The sequence below is a fragment of the Spinacia oleracea genome, chromosome 3, assembly GCF_020520425.1.
Source record: "Spinacia oleracea cultivar Varoflay chromosome 3, BTI_SOV_V1, whole genome shotgun sequence".
NCBI lineage: Eukaryota > Viridiplantae > Streptophyta > Magnoliopsida > Caryophyllales > Amaranthaceae > Spinacia > Spinacia oleracea.
In genome coordinates this window covers 29,229,491-29,245,018 of record NC_079489.1, presented here as the reverse complement: position 1 = coordinate 29,245,018, position 15,528 = coordinate 29,229,491, and positions in this window count along the sequence as shown.

Below are 15,528 nucleotides of genomic sequence, written 5' to 3'. Positions count from 1 at the left end.
GTCTTCCTCGGTCATTAACTCTTTTCCTTTCTCTTTCTTCCGTAAAGCCTCTAACGGGTTTTCATCTTCCAGATAAGAAGGTTTGAAGTGACGTCATGCTCGGGTCAAATGACTCACTTCTACTACCTCATCATCGCTGAGATCATGAAGGCATATAGGACGCCCGTAGTCGTTCGGTGTGGTGGAATGGACCCCGCTATTATTTTCAACAATAGTCATAGCGGAAGTAGAATCTTCATCTTCATCTTCATCATAGTCTAAAATGAAAAATTCTCCATCATACTCCAGCGTTCCACACATGTCACTAAAGGGATCTTTGCTGAGGGTGAAGTTGAGACCTTTGCAAGGTGTTATTTTAACCTTTTCCTTGGTCGAGAAATCATACATTATACCTTTATAATTTTCTGACAAAAGTGTATCATACACACAGGGACCATCTATAGTGATCAACGTGGTTGGGTCGAATTCGTCGATAGTGGTGGAAATTATGTTTATGGAAACAGATGCTTTGTGATTCGGGAGGGGATTATCTGTGATGTTTGGCTGAGAATTTTTGGCTTTATTGGATGAGGTTCCAACAGAAAGCTTTCCCTCATCTATCAAGTCCTGTACACGATGCTTGAAAGCCGCGCAACTTTCAATGTCATGTCCCTGCCCCTGGTGATATTCACAGTGCTTGTTTGGGTTATAGTTGGGGGTGGATTCCTTGGTGGTCCCCTCGGGTTCAAGGGTTGCACGAGGTTGGCCATTTTAAGCTTTGAGAAGGCTTGGGCGTAACTCATGTTCAAAGGGGTGAAATTTCGTTGAGGTCGAAGTTGAAACGTAGATGATGTACCGATGTTGTGGATCATATTTGTTGGTTTTGAAGGAGATGCATCGTTGTTAACAACCTTCTTATTGCTTCCATATCTCGGGTTGTACGAAGTATTATTGTTAAACTCTTCTTTTTTAATATTTCCCTTTTTTATGGCATCTTCAATCAAAGATCCGGTTGAAATCAAGGCCTTGAACGATGGGAAATATTGATAAGCCATTTTTTTCTGGTATACCGGGAGGAGGTTCATGACAATCATTTGCAACTGCTCCTCTTCATTCGGCCTATTTATCATTTTTGCCACTTTATTTCTCCACCTTGTGATGAAAGATGAGAATGTTTCATTTGCATTTTGAGCTGTGGTCTCTAAATCCCTTTTTGTGACATCGATCTCCTCATTGTACTTATACTGGTTCGAAAATTCTCTCACAATATCAGCCTAGGTTGATTTCTTCGAGTTCTCTAAGTTCAGAAACCAATGTGAGGCAGCTCCATCCAAATATTGCTGAAATAATTGAGCCATCAACGGCTCTTCCACTCCCCATGGACTCATAGCACCAACGTAAAGTTTCAAGAAATTTGTGGGACTTCCTGTCCCATCGAACCGCGCGAGCATAGGCATCTTGAACCCAATAGGAAGGCGCGCCTTGGGAAAAAGAGTCAACCCATGGATATCCATCCACGGCTCAGCTTGGGTCATGCCTTTCAATACTTCTTTCAACTTAGCAATCTCCTCTTCGAGTTTGGTCGGGAGTTCGTTGTCATGATTACCTTGCTCAAGATGAAATGGTGAGGCGACCTCTGAGTCAGGAGCTGGTGGATGAGCTTGCACGTTCTGTCTTATGAAACTAACCACAGTCTTCTCAACGGTGTTTTGGCGATCTATTATGGACTGCATCATCCCTTTAAGCTCAGATAAAGGATCCGGATGGAGGCTTGAATTCAGCTGATCATTGTCGGGAGTCTGAGCCATATTGCTACAACTAGGGGATGAGAATATTTCCGATGTAGGGCAAGGAGAAAATTCTGCAGATAGAGATCTCTTGCTATGGAATGAGGTACGGCGAATGAGCCTAGATCCAGTACGGGTCCAGGTACAACTTGTTTTAGGCAAATTCGACTTAAAGACGAGCTTGCCTTGATGATGGTGCTAACAATCGATCGAGCTAGATAATTGAAAATGGTGAGAGCAAGTTGTAATAGCATGGAATGACAGTGTGTTTATTGCTTAGAAATCGTATATGTAAATAGACAAGATAAAGCCATTTTATAGGCTTTTACAATGAAAGTGTAACGTTTGTGCTTAATTGCTCATAATTAGACAATAAATACGTAATGAAGGCCGGCTTCATCAAGGGTTTGCAACGGTTTTTTTGATCCCAACAGTTGAGAGTGAGTTCAAACGGTGCCACCATGTGCCTTGCTGGCAGCCACGTATGCAATGCTTGCCACGTTTGCCTACGTCACCAAGAGGGTATTTTCCCCCCTAACAATTGTCCCCAAACCCATTTTGAATTTATTCCGGGAAGTTCAAAAGGAAAAATGGGTTTCACGGAAGGAAAATGGAAACCGCCTCTTAACCTCCCCAATGCTGACGGCGTTAGAGCAATGATGACTTTTGCTTTGGAAAGACCAACCGCCCAACTGCGCCAATAAATAGGGCTGTGCACCCAACCACCCGTACTCACTTCTACAATCTCTCTCTTCTCTGTCCCAAAAGAGCAATCGGCGCTCTTTCTCTCTCCTTTCTTCAAGTAACTGCTTGGCTTCCATCCTCTTCCCTTCTTCTTTCTTTCTTCAATTCTTTCTATGTTGCAACGAATGGGAACGAAATCCACCCGTGCGAAGAACAAAAGAGCGGTGGTGGAGTGCGACCTGGTTGAGGGGCCAATCTTCAACCCTACCCACATTCTGGACAGAAAGAATGCTCGGCCGGCCACTTGGGGGAAGCAAGATGTGGAGGCGCTCAAGGAGGAGTGTGGTTTTCCTCCGTCGGCGGTAATTCGGTTGCCGCAGCCCGATGAACGGGCCGATTGGGTATCGGACGATTGGGTGTGCTTTTATGAGTACCCCTTCAGAATTGGGTACACTTATCCTTTCTCGCCACTGGTGCGAGGAGTTCTGAGGGCACTGGCGGTGCCGCCGGCGCAACTGATGCCGCAGGTCTGGAGGGTAATGCACCTGGTCGACCATTTGGCCGGCAAACTGGATATGGAATTCTGGATTGAGGACCTTGTTTTCACCTACAAGGTCCAGAATTATGGGGCTGGTAGATACTTGCTGCATGTCAAGGATGACAGGGAGGCTCTTCTTGGTGCGGACAAGTCGAACGATCGCGGGTGGATGGGTCGGTTCTTTTTTGTGGAGTTGGCTAGTTTAGGGCCCGACTCCGACTTCTTGACGGGGGAATGGATGGCTAGAGGTATTTTGTTTATTTTTTGTGTTTTTTTGGGCTTGTTGATTTGACTTTGTCTCACTTTCTTGTTTTTGTAGGTGCATCCTTCGACACAGTTGGAGTCGGTGCTGAAGCTGTAGAAAAGATTGTCATGTTGTTGGGAGTCCCTCTAAAGGACAGAGCTTTTGTCGGCATCAAGTTCGATCGTGAGGAGACCTCTCAAGAAGAAGAAATTTCTGAGCCTGCAGACATGTCGACGTCAACAGGTAAACATGGGTTAGGGTTAGTTTACAGCTTTGGGTTCGTTGCCCTTTTCAAAACAAATATAAATTACAACTGTTGTGACGAGACTGAGTCGTCAAAAAATGTTGTCAACAGGAACTGGCCCATCGACACGCTCTGGCAAGGCCCCATCTGCGGACGCTTTGCTGAGGAAGAGGTTAGAGTCACTGGGGAGTGTGTCTCGAGCCAAACCCATCACTGTGCTGTCACCTCCGAAGCCGCCAAAGGCTTCAGTTGACGCCACGGTGACAGGGGAGACCAGCTCGCTCATGCCTGCTGAGAAAAAGCTGCCGCCTTCAACTCGGAAGAGGAAGCTCGCAGTGGAGTTTCCTGACGACTACGGGTTGGCAGATGCGTCATGGGTTCAACTTTGGCCTGAGGTTGACCGTCTATGGATGCCGTCAAGCTGGGAGCGTCAGGAATCCTTGTCCCTAGTTGCTGCAACTGTCGAGAGCGTCTCGGATGCATGGAGGGTATATTTTTGCTTCTCTTTTCCTTTTTTATTCTTCATCTCCTTTCTTTCCTGCATGCCATCTTCATCTCGTCGTTTTAGTGACTTTGAATAATTTTCTTTCCCTGTTCAAATAGGCCCTGCAATCTGCTTTAGCCACACGTCATCATGTCATAATATTAGAAGATCAAATAGTAAAACTGAAAAACGACATGAAGAAGGCAAAGCAGGAAGCTGGTCGTCTTGGCGGTGTGGCCAAGGAGGCGACGGCCAGAGCTGAGGCGCTGCAAGTGGCGCAAGAAAAGGGGGCTTCTGAGGTTGCACAGTTGAATGCTGAGAAAGAGACGCTGGTTACTGAGGTTGACGAGATGAAGACGTCTCTCTCCAAAGTCAAGGCGAGGATTTACGAGTGTGCTGGTTATTACACTTGGAAGATGAAGGCCGAGATGATGGAGGAATTCAAGGCGGGCAAACATGTGAACTGGACTCCTGACGAAGACATTGCTCAGTTCAACACTACATTCCCCGAGGACTATATCCCCCCTGGTGCCGTTAGCGATGAAGAAGACGTTGAGGAGGGTGCAACTGCAACCAGCCCCAATGCCGAGACGGTGGCGGCACCAGGCGATGGCGAACAAGGGGAGAATGCAGGCCCAGCAGATCCTCAGGAGTAGCTCTGTCCCCCCTCCTCAAAAATTTAAAATTTTGAATGGTGTGTGTTTCAAACAATGGTTTGTATTAAACAATATTTTGTGTGTTCGGCCTTTGGAAAGGTCGAAAAGATATTTGTGGCTGTGTTTCGCCTTGATGGCGGCAGTCTTTTGGTTGTTTTTGGGCTTGTCCACGGGGGCAAGTCATGTAAATATTTTGTGGGTTTTCAATCCTGTGTTGCTTGCTTGTGTTTGGAAAAAATGTGTTTTAGTTTGGTGTTTTGTTTTGCAGGTTGGGCACATACCTCGAGTTCGACTTTGGAAACGTCCCCAGCCTGTCAGAGAAGAACCTGCAAAATGTATACTGTAGGACATGTAGATCTGTATTCAATTGTGTATGTAACGTACATTGTAGTGTACCAGGCGTTTTTGTAATGGCCTAAATTGTGTTTTGTAGTTTGTAAAATTGTAATATGTGATGTATACAATCATATTTGAATAAAATTAACAATGTTTCCTATTACTTCGTTTCTTTGAACATTTGTGCTCAATTTCGAATTTTGCTTCCCTGTATGCTGTGTTGTATACTTCACTTCGTCTGTTCTCTCCTTGTCGAATCCGTCATCATGTGGGCATCATACTGTCAACAGAGCAGAGCATGAGGATTGGCCGTTGGTGGAGCCAACGGCCCTCCGATGCTTAAGTTAGTATAGAGCGACATGAAAATTAGAGGAAATTACGACAAGGAGAAAAAAGAAAGGAAAGGTTAAGGAGAGATACTGGACGAAGTTTAGTCGAGTGCTTTATGTTTGTTACTCCTTCCAACTGTATACTTTATGTTGGCGTCACGTTATTGTCTGCAAAACTGAACGGTGGCGTGAGGATTGGCCGTTGGTGGAGCCAACGACCCTCCGATGCCTAAGTCAGTAAGGATAATAACATTTAGAGAGAAAAAGAAGTAAAAAAGATAGGGGAGAGGGACTTAACTTCTTGTTACTTGTAAGTGTATACTGTCCGAGATGTTCTCGATTTCGTGATACGTCGTGCCCACTCTGTTTTTTGGGGGTGTCGTCATAATGACGGCAAATGCTAGAGTGCCTGTGTGTTAGGAAAAATTGGAAAGCAAGAAAAAAAAGTTTGGAGTGTTCAGAAATGGTACAATTTTAGGTGTGTTGCGTTCCAACTTCTTGGGATGGATGTGCCATCTCTGTCAACCAACTCGTACGCACCATGACCTGTTCGTCTCACGATCTGGTAAGGACCTTTCCATGTCGGGGCCAGTTTTTCGTGTCGAGGATCCTTTTTTGTTTGGGAAGACTTTGCGCAGAACCCAATCTCCCTGCTGAAATACTCGAACCCTCACATTCTTGTTGTAGCTGTTTGCAACTGCTTGTTGGTAGGACGCCATCCTGACCAATGCTGCTTCTCTGAGTTCGTTGATAGTATCGATGTCGTAAGCCAAGACTGAGTCGTTCATTCCTGGAGCCATAAAACTGCTTCTTGCTGTGGGGAGCTCGACTTCGGGAGGGATGACTGCCTCACAACCGAAGACTAAGGAGAAAGGAGTGTGATTGGTCGCCGTCTTGGGTGTCGTCCTGTCGGCCCAAAGGATCATAGGTAATTCGTCTGCCCATCTTCCTTTGGCGTCGTCGAGGCGCTTCTTGAGGTTGTTGATGATGATTTTGTTGCTTGACTCGGCCTGGCCATTTGCTTGAAGGTATCTTGGTGTTGAGGTATGCAAGGTGATGTTATATCTACTGCAGAATTCCTTGGTTTTGTTGCTGATAAACTGAGAACCATTGTCGAAGACGATCTCAGAGGGGATACCGAACCGACTAAGGATATTTCGCTTGATGAACGAGATGACCTCAGTATCTCGAACTCGCTTAAAAGCTTCTGCTTCGATCCATTTGGAGAAGTAATCAGTCATTGTCAACATGAAGACGCGCTGCCCGGATGCTTGTGGTAAGGGTCCCACTATGTCCATCCCCCACTTCATGAAGGGCCAAGGGGACAGGATGGGGTGGAGTACTTCACAAGGTTGGTGAGAGATTGATGCGAACGGCTGGCAAGAGTCGCATTTCTTAGCAAAGGCGATTGCGTCTTTCTTCATGGTGGGCCAAAAATATCCCATGGTAAGAGCTTTGTGAGCTAAACTTCTTCCTCCGACGTGATTTCCACATTCTCCATCATGTATATTGCACAGTGTCGACTCGATCTCATCATGATCTAGGCATCTCAGGTACGGTCCTGCAACTGATTTTCTGAACAATACTCCATGGATTAGGATGAATCTGGAGGCTTTCATGCGGAAGGATTTTTCGTGGGTGACTCCAGGTGGGGTGGTGTTGTGTTTGAGCCAGTGCATGTAGGGGTCGCGCCATGAAGGCGTTTGAGCAGGTTGGGACTGTTCGGTGATGGGTAGGTTATCTTTGGTGATGGCTGGATATATCAAGTGGACTACGGGGATGGAAGTGAGTTTAGGTTTGATGTTTGAGGCGAGATTGGCTAAGGCGTCAGCCTGGGTGTTTTGATATCTTGGTATTTGTTGTAAGGTGCATGAGTCGAACTTGTTCACGAGCCTTTTTTCTATTTCCAAGTAGGCCTGCATCTTTGAGTCCTTCACTGCATACGAACCGTTAATCTGACTGATAATCAATAAAGAATCACAACGTACCTCAAGTCAGCGGATATTCATGTCGAGTGCTAATGATAATCCCAGGATCAAGGCTTCGTATTCTGCTTCGTTGTTGGTAGCTTTGAACTCGCAACAGACAGACTGTACTATGGTGTCCCCTTGTGGCGACTTTAGCACGATGCCGAGGCCTGTCCCCCGTATATTGGAGGAACCGTCAATATGTAGAGTCCATGTTGATGAGGATCCACTGTCGGTCAATATGTTGACTTCGTGATCGACTTCATGTTGGAGGTTCGGGCTGAAGTCAGCCACAAAATCAGCCAGAGCTTGCGATTTGATGGTTGTGCGAGGTTCGTACCTGATGTCATAACAACCCAATTGTATTGCCCATTTGGAAATCCTGCCAGACAACTCGGGCTTCCTCATGATTGACTTCATGGGATAGTTAGTTCTAACAGTGATAGGATGACATTCAAAATAAGGGCGTAATTTTACAGAAGCGACGACTAGTGCAAGGACAAGTTTTTCGAGATGAGAGTACCTTGTTTCGGCGCTAAGTAAAGACTTACTAACGTAATAAACAGGTAGCTGCTTTCCGTCTTCTTCTCGTACTAGTACTGCACTGATGGTCGACTCCGTAACTGCAAGGTATATCTGTAGTTCTTCATTGTCTTTTGGTTTGGACAGTAGCGGAGGGTTTGACAGGTACTGCTTGAGTTGCTGCAATGTGGCTTCGTGTCGGTCGGTCCAGCTGAACTTCTCGTTTTTCCTAAGGATGTCGTAGAACAATTTGCATTTGTCGGACGACCTGGAGATGAAGCAGTTAAGAGCGGCCACTCTACCTGCTAACTTCTGTACGTCCTTTTGATTTCGAGGTGATTATAGGTTGATGATTGCGCGGATCTGATCAGGACTAGCTTCGATGCCTCTTTGAGTAACCATATAACCCAAGAACTTCCCGGAGGAGACTCCGAATGAGCATTTGGTGGGGTTGAGCTTCATGCCGTACTCCCGTATTATGTCGAAGGCTTGTTGGAGATGCGAGATATGATCTGAGGCTTTCTTGGATTTTACTAACTTGTCGTCGATGTAGACTTCCATTGTGTCGCCTAGTTGTTTTCTGAACATTTTGTTGACTAGGCGCTGATAGGTGGCGCCTGTATTTCTCAAACCGAACGGCATGACCTTGTAACAATAAGTTCCCCGCTCTGTGATGAAGGCGGTTTTCTCTTGGTCTTCTGGGTGCATCAAAATCTGGTTGTATCCACTAAACGCATCCATGAATGTGAGCATCTCATGCCCCGCAGTAGCGTCAACCATGGCGTCGATGTGGGGTAAAGGAAAAGAATCTTTGGGGCATGCCTTGTTGATGTCGGTGAAGTCTATGCAAACACGCTATTTCCCGTTCTTCTTTCTGACTACGACGACATTGGCCAGCCAGACTGGGTATTTTACTTCCCTGATCTTTCCCGTGTCTAATAGATGCTGAACTTCATCGTTGATAATTTGGTTGCGTTCTGGAGCGAACTTCCGCCGTTTTTGTTTGACGGGCTTGTGACGGGGGTCAACAGTGAGTTTGTGAGTAATGACGTCTGGGCTGATGCCTGGCATATCTTCATGGGACCACGCGAAGCAATCTGCATTGGCTTTGAGAAACGTGACAAGTTTCGACCTGATGTCGTCGGGTACGTCACATCCAATAAAAACAACCTGTTCCGGCTTTGTGGGATCTAAGACGACCTGGTCGAGTTGTTCGGACTTGGGCTCTTTGTAGCTTGCTGGTTCGGAAGTGGACTGTAATTGCTATTACGAGGATTTATTGGTGGCTGAGGGCTTTAGGGCTGCCTTGTAACACTCTTTGGACTCTTGCTGGTCTCCTTTGATTTCTTGAACCCCCCATCGAGTTGGGAACTTGATGGTTTGGTGATACGTCGAAGGGATGGCCTTCATGTCGTGGATCCATGGCCTGCCCAAGATAATGTTGTAAGATGAAGGGAAATCAATAACACAAAATTTTACCTGTTGGTTGATTCCTTGAGCGTAAACAGGTAGGGTGACTTCTCTGAAGGTGGTCTTTGCTTCACCACTGAACCCTATCAGCACGGTGGACTTTTTGACGACATCTGTATCCGGGTTGAGCCCCATCTCTTTGAGGGAGTCAAGCATCATCACGTTAGTTGAGCTACCGTTGTCGACAAGGACTCGTTTGATCATGCAATTCCCAACATGAACGGATATTACCAAGTCGTCATGATGTTTATCCGAGATGTCCCCTGCATCAGATTCATCAAAAGATATAGGGGTTAGATATTTTGCGGCTACGGCTCAGGCCGGTCTATCAGATTCTCGGGCGTGTCTCTTCGCTGTAGAATAAGTTAAACCACAAATGTCAGAACCTCCAGCAATAAAATTCACAGTTTTAGTATGAGGGGGAGGTGGAGGAGGTCGAGATTTAGAGTTGTCTTTGTTGACGACACCACGATCTTTGTCTGACATGACGTCCTTGAGGTAACCATTTTTCAACAGATAGGCTACTTCTCTTCTCAACGCAACGCAGTCGTTGGTGGTGTGACCGATGTCGGCATGGAAATCACACCATTTTGAGGGATCCTTCTTCGACTCGGGTTTGCTGGACTTCGGTGGCCACTGCACTGCTTTCCCCATCTTCGAGAGGTGGTTCATCAGACCAACAGTGTCAACACAGAAAGAATATTCGTTAATTTTCGGAGGCAGATCCGGGCTGTTCTTCCAGTCGGAGTCGTCGTCATCTTCCACTACTGCTACATGTTGAGGTCGGGAATAAGGAGCAGGACGATCATTGCTTCTCTTGGAATAGGGCAATCATCTTTCCGTCTTTGAGTAGTCGTTACCCCCTTTCCGGGAATAGAGAGTTTCTTCCAACCTTACTTGGACCATTGCTTTGGCTTGAGCATCTTCGAAGGTTTTGCAGGGGTATTTGATCAGATCCCTCCAGAGGTCGGTTTCGCCATAAAATCCTTGCCTGAACGCTTGATAGTTGTCGGGACATCACATTCAGGAACAGTCACCTTCTCCTTGATGAATCGGGCTATATAATCCTTCAGGGGTTCGTCAGGGCGTTGGATCACACGGTATAGGTCGCTCGTCTGCTTCTCCAGGCACCTGCTGCTAGCGAATTGCTGATTAAATATGTTGTCGAGATGAGCAAAAGAGGTGATGCATCCATTTGGGAGGCTGGTTAACCACTTCAAGGCGGGTCCAACCAGTGTCGAACCGAACCCCTTGCAAAGGCTGGCTTCTCTCATGTGTTTGGGGATCGGAATGGTCATCATCCGTTGTTTGTAGGTCAAGATATGTTCCCTTGGATCGGTCGTCCCGTCATATATGGGCATGTTGGGTGGGCTGAATCGTTTTGGGATGTCGATTGCATCAATAGGATCGGCATATGGGGAGTCGGCATAACTGTCTAGGCTGGCTTCTGTGATTGGTGTTGGCACACCTGGGATTTTGTTTATCATAGTCATGATTTGTTGGAGTTGGTGATTGGTGATTGGTGTTCTCACAGATGCTGTTGAGCACCGGGACGAGAGGGCTGAATGTTTTGAGAAGGCTAGCTTAGAGATGTTGATAATAGGTGTTTTGTGGATATACACCGTGAGGTTGGTGAGGAGTGAACTGCGGTACCACTTGTTGCATGTAAGGAGGCGTTCCCTGAGTAGCGTGGGTACCTGCAACATAAGGGAAAGGAGTTACGAAACCGTGACTAACTGGAACGACTGACCTGTTAAGAGGAGTGTATGGAGAATAGTTTCGAGAAGAGTCAGGGCGCATTAGGGCATTTGGAAACGCTGCTTGTGGCGCCTGGCTGGCTAAAGGAATCGCCATCAACTGGGGGGTGCTCCTGGCGCCGAAGTGACTAGGTTGACGACAGGTTGGACGACTTGCTGAGAGAAGAGTTGGTCCCACGGCATTTGAGTCACTGGCGCTGATCCTTGTGCTGGAGTTGTAACGGGCAGAGGCATCGACATGGTTACCATTGGGGGTGGTAACGGACGAGACGCCGGAACAAAGGCGAGAGCCGACACCATGGTGGATGTCGCCATGCCAACCTGAGGTGGGGTGACCCGGGCAGCTGTCGTGGCGACGACTGTCGCCGATGTACCTGCAGAAGATGGTCGAGTTGGAGGCGTGGGAAGCCAACTCGGGTTAGAGCGAGGTTGATTTGGTAGCGGATCGAACTCGCGGATCTGCTCGAGAACAGGACCCCCAGGCTCGCCAAAGGGTATATGGAGGGGATGGTCTGGAGCGGCGTCAAGATCCAAGCGGCGGTTTAGCCCGGAGGTGTCTCGCCGGTACTGGAACCTGGATCCGGTGGCGATGGAGGCGGTGGACCTGACTTGGGAGTGCAATGCTTCATTTTCCTTTTGGAGGATGTTGATGCGCTGCTCCATAGCTTCAAAGCGACGAGTGATATCGTCAGATGAGCTAGTATTTCCGGCCATGGTGATTGGAATGGTATTATCAAGCTGTTTTTTATTGTCAGCCCCACGGTGGGCGCCAAATTGTTTTGGGCAAATTCGACTTAGAGACGAGCTTGCCTTGATGATGGTGCTAACAATCGATCGAGCTAGATAATTGAAAATGGTGAGAGCAAGTTGTAATAGCATGGAATGACAGTGTGTTTATTGCTTAGAAATCGTATATGTAAATAGACAAGATAAAGCCATTTTATAGGCTTTTACAATGAAAGTGTAACGTTTGTGCTTAATTGTTCATAATTAGACAATAAATACGTAATGAAGGCCGGCTTCATCAAGGGTTTGCAACGGATGTTTTGATCCCAACAGTTGAGAGTGAGTTCGAACGGTGCCACCATGTGCCTTGTTGGCAGCCACGTATGCAATGCTTGCCACGTTTGCCTACGTCACCAAGAGGGTATTTTCCCCCTAACACAACTCCTGACAGAAAAACAAAAATAGCCATTGTAAGTACTCACTTGAATATGATGTTTAAAGTGGAAAGTAAAATTAGATGAAAAATAAAATAAAATGAAAAATAATCATCGAATATGCATAGTGATATTGATTTTATTTTTTATTCTTAAGGAGATGAACACCGATTTTTGAACAGATTTCGAGAGATTTGGAACTTTCTGTCTTATTGAAGTGACTTATTTAAAAACTTTTATTGCACCCTTAAGATTTTACGGGTATTTAGGCTTGTTTGGGAAGTTTAAAGGACTGTGTATGTCGCAAGTTTCAGATTCTTTATGATCCTATACGTCTCGAGTTTCGTGACACGCCATAGGTGGAACCCTCATGGTTGTTGGTCTATAAAAACTTAGACTCAATTTCAATTTTTTTAAAGCTTACGAATAACCAGATCCCTTTCTTCTAAAGTTATTCTCCTTTAAAGAATCATATGGATCTTAATATTCCGTTTGAAGCTTCTACGTCCTCCAACGTGCGAGAGTTAATCCAATTCTTCTCTGAGAATCCTACTTCTTCCCTTCAGGAAATACGAGATAGAGGGCGCGAGGCGATTCTTGCTTCCATGTCCTTAGAGGACTGACTTGTCGTTGATTCCTCTATAGAGTTTTCAAACCAAATTCTTCCTACCACTACTTCTCCTACACCCTTGGTGAGGCCTGTTTTAGTGGGTAATTTTTCTCAATTCTTCCGCATATGCGACCCTTCGAATTCCCTATTTTTGTTTGTGGTTGATTCTATGGTATTCGCCATGTCTCTTTGTCTATACTTTCCCTTGAGTTTGTCTTACCTTATTTTGGCCGCTATAAACCAACAAGAGTTTCATTTTTCGCATGATCGCACAGAAAGTTCTAGCTCATCAACCAATTTGTCCTTTAATCTTCCAAACCGTAGTACACTTAGGTTGTTAATGTGGGATGTCAGGGATCAGTCAACATCTCTTCTCCTTGGTCATCTCGTCATGTTATCTAAAATATACCAACCTACTTGCTTCGCATTACTTCTTTCTGACTCAAAGATCGATGAAGAAGTGGCTAGGGGCTTGGGTATTAAGACCTTTGCTATCCTCCCTGGGTCTGGTTCATTTCCACCCATGTTATTTTTCTGGAACGATACTTGTTTCTTTTCTGTGACACAATTGGTTGCAGATTCAATCACTTTATCGGTCTATGTTTCACCACAGGCTATCCCAGCAAGAATTCTAGTACATGAGAGGCAGGGTCCGCGCCAAAGCACGGCTAATCGTCCATGGTTGAGTCTATTTGAATTTTCATCACTTGATCGTTTACAAATGGCGATGGGTGGTCCTTGTAGCTACCAAAGTTCTAAAGAAGACTTCCTTTGGAAGATTCCTCCTTCTAGGCTTTCCTCATTTGCCATTCCTGAGACTTTATGGTCAATAAGTCAAAAGGGTCTTTTTATATTAGTAGATAGGTCTACTAAAGCTTTGTCTTCTGGCCCTTGGCAACGTTCTAAACCACATACCCTTTCTTTTGTTGTCATGTCTGATGGGTCATATAAATGTAGGGGTGGGTTTATAGTGCGAGACCCAAGACAGAACTGGATGGCCGGTTTTACTTCTAAGGTTCAAGGGCAAAGCCTCTCCTCTTTTGTTTTATCTATTTTGCAAAGAGGCTTGAAGAAATCTAGAATGCTGCACGTGAAATAGTTGGAAGTGTTGGTGGACATTGAACTCCAGACTTTAGCCTTGGCTAAGCTGGACATCTCCACAACTGCTCCCGAGCGCGAATTATGCGGTATAATGCAATTAATGCGGTTCCCTGGGTGGGAAGTCAGTATCCGCCATCTTCCGCAGGAAAATCTCAAAGGGGCTATGCTTATCGCAGACTTTTGCCAAAGGTTTCCATGGGGTGATTCAGAGGAGTTCGAAGTTCCACCGACTCCCGAGATATTACTCGCCCAGTATTGAAAATTGTACATTTTATACTTGTTGTGATTGTACCTTGGAAGCAAATAAATAAATAAAAAGGGTTTGTATGCCAGTTGAAAGGGTATTTTACTTATCGTGGTTGGTTTGTTCAAGCACGAATTAGAACCTTTTGCATGATTTTGGCATAATTTGGGGGTTAAATTCGAAAATTCAAGATTTTCAACAAATTTGAAAACTATTTTTGCGAAGTGGAGAGGGAATGAAGAAAAATATGTTATTTGAAAGATAAGTTATTTATTATCTTGCAAGACCAAATTCTCAAAGATAACTATCACTTCTTTACTTTTCCATTTCCCGCCTTACAAAAGTATTGAATGATAAAGTAAAGGAAGAAAATAAAGAAATGGGGCATGTGTCCCTACTAAAATAGTGATGACACCGGTTTAGATGCTTGATTACCTACGTACCTTGAAACATCAAAGACAAATTGTTAAATATAGGGGTCGTGCCTGAAGGCTGCCTACGTATCCCTGGGTGCATAGGTGCTTAATGGTGTAAGAGTGTTTACAGGGAATCAGACCCAACGTAGTTCCAAAAATAACAATAAAGAAAGAAAATATTTATTTTGCGACTAAACTCAAAGTGAGCTGCCTACGTACCCCTTTACAAAAGTGGTGTGAAATGATGCAAACATACATGATGATGATTTTTTTTATTTTTTGTTTTTTTATCGTTTTGAATTAATTAAAAAAGAAAAGAGGGGATCAAGTCGCACGTAGTTCTAAAACTTCTATTTCTTTTTTTTAGTCTATTTTTTTTTAACATAGGAAAAATAAAGAACGCAATGCATAGGTTACAGGTGAGTGATGATGAGGCATCTTGAACCGGTTGAGGTGATCTTTAATCGTAATGCCAAGCAACGAATTCTCCGGTCTCCAGGCGTTGTTCCCAATCTTCCTTGCGCTTGGCGACATACAAGGGGTTGTCTTCTCGATCTAGGATCCATGATGCCCAGGCTTTGCATACCAATTGACACGAAGCTAATGTCACGGGATCAATCTTGCGTAGCAAAATGTGAGGCTCCATAATTGACACGATAGAAGCCACCTCATTAGCCGATGTCATTATTCCTTCACATTGTACCGCATGTTCCTCATTGTAAAGCCATCCAAGTCGTTCACGCAGCCTTCGTGCCTTGATTTTATCTGGTATCCAAGTTGGATGGTCACGCTCTGACTCCGAAACGGGCCAGTATATGCGGGTCAGCTTCATTACCGGTGTTGGCCATGTTGTGATCTCATTGTTAGGAAAGTAACCTTCCTCATTTTCAACGAGATTCATCTCCCCAAACTGACTTGTACTGGCATATTGGGTCGTTCCATCTCTTACATCTCCTGGAATCACGTATCCCCTAATGGGAAACATAACATTCCTCTAACT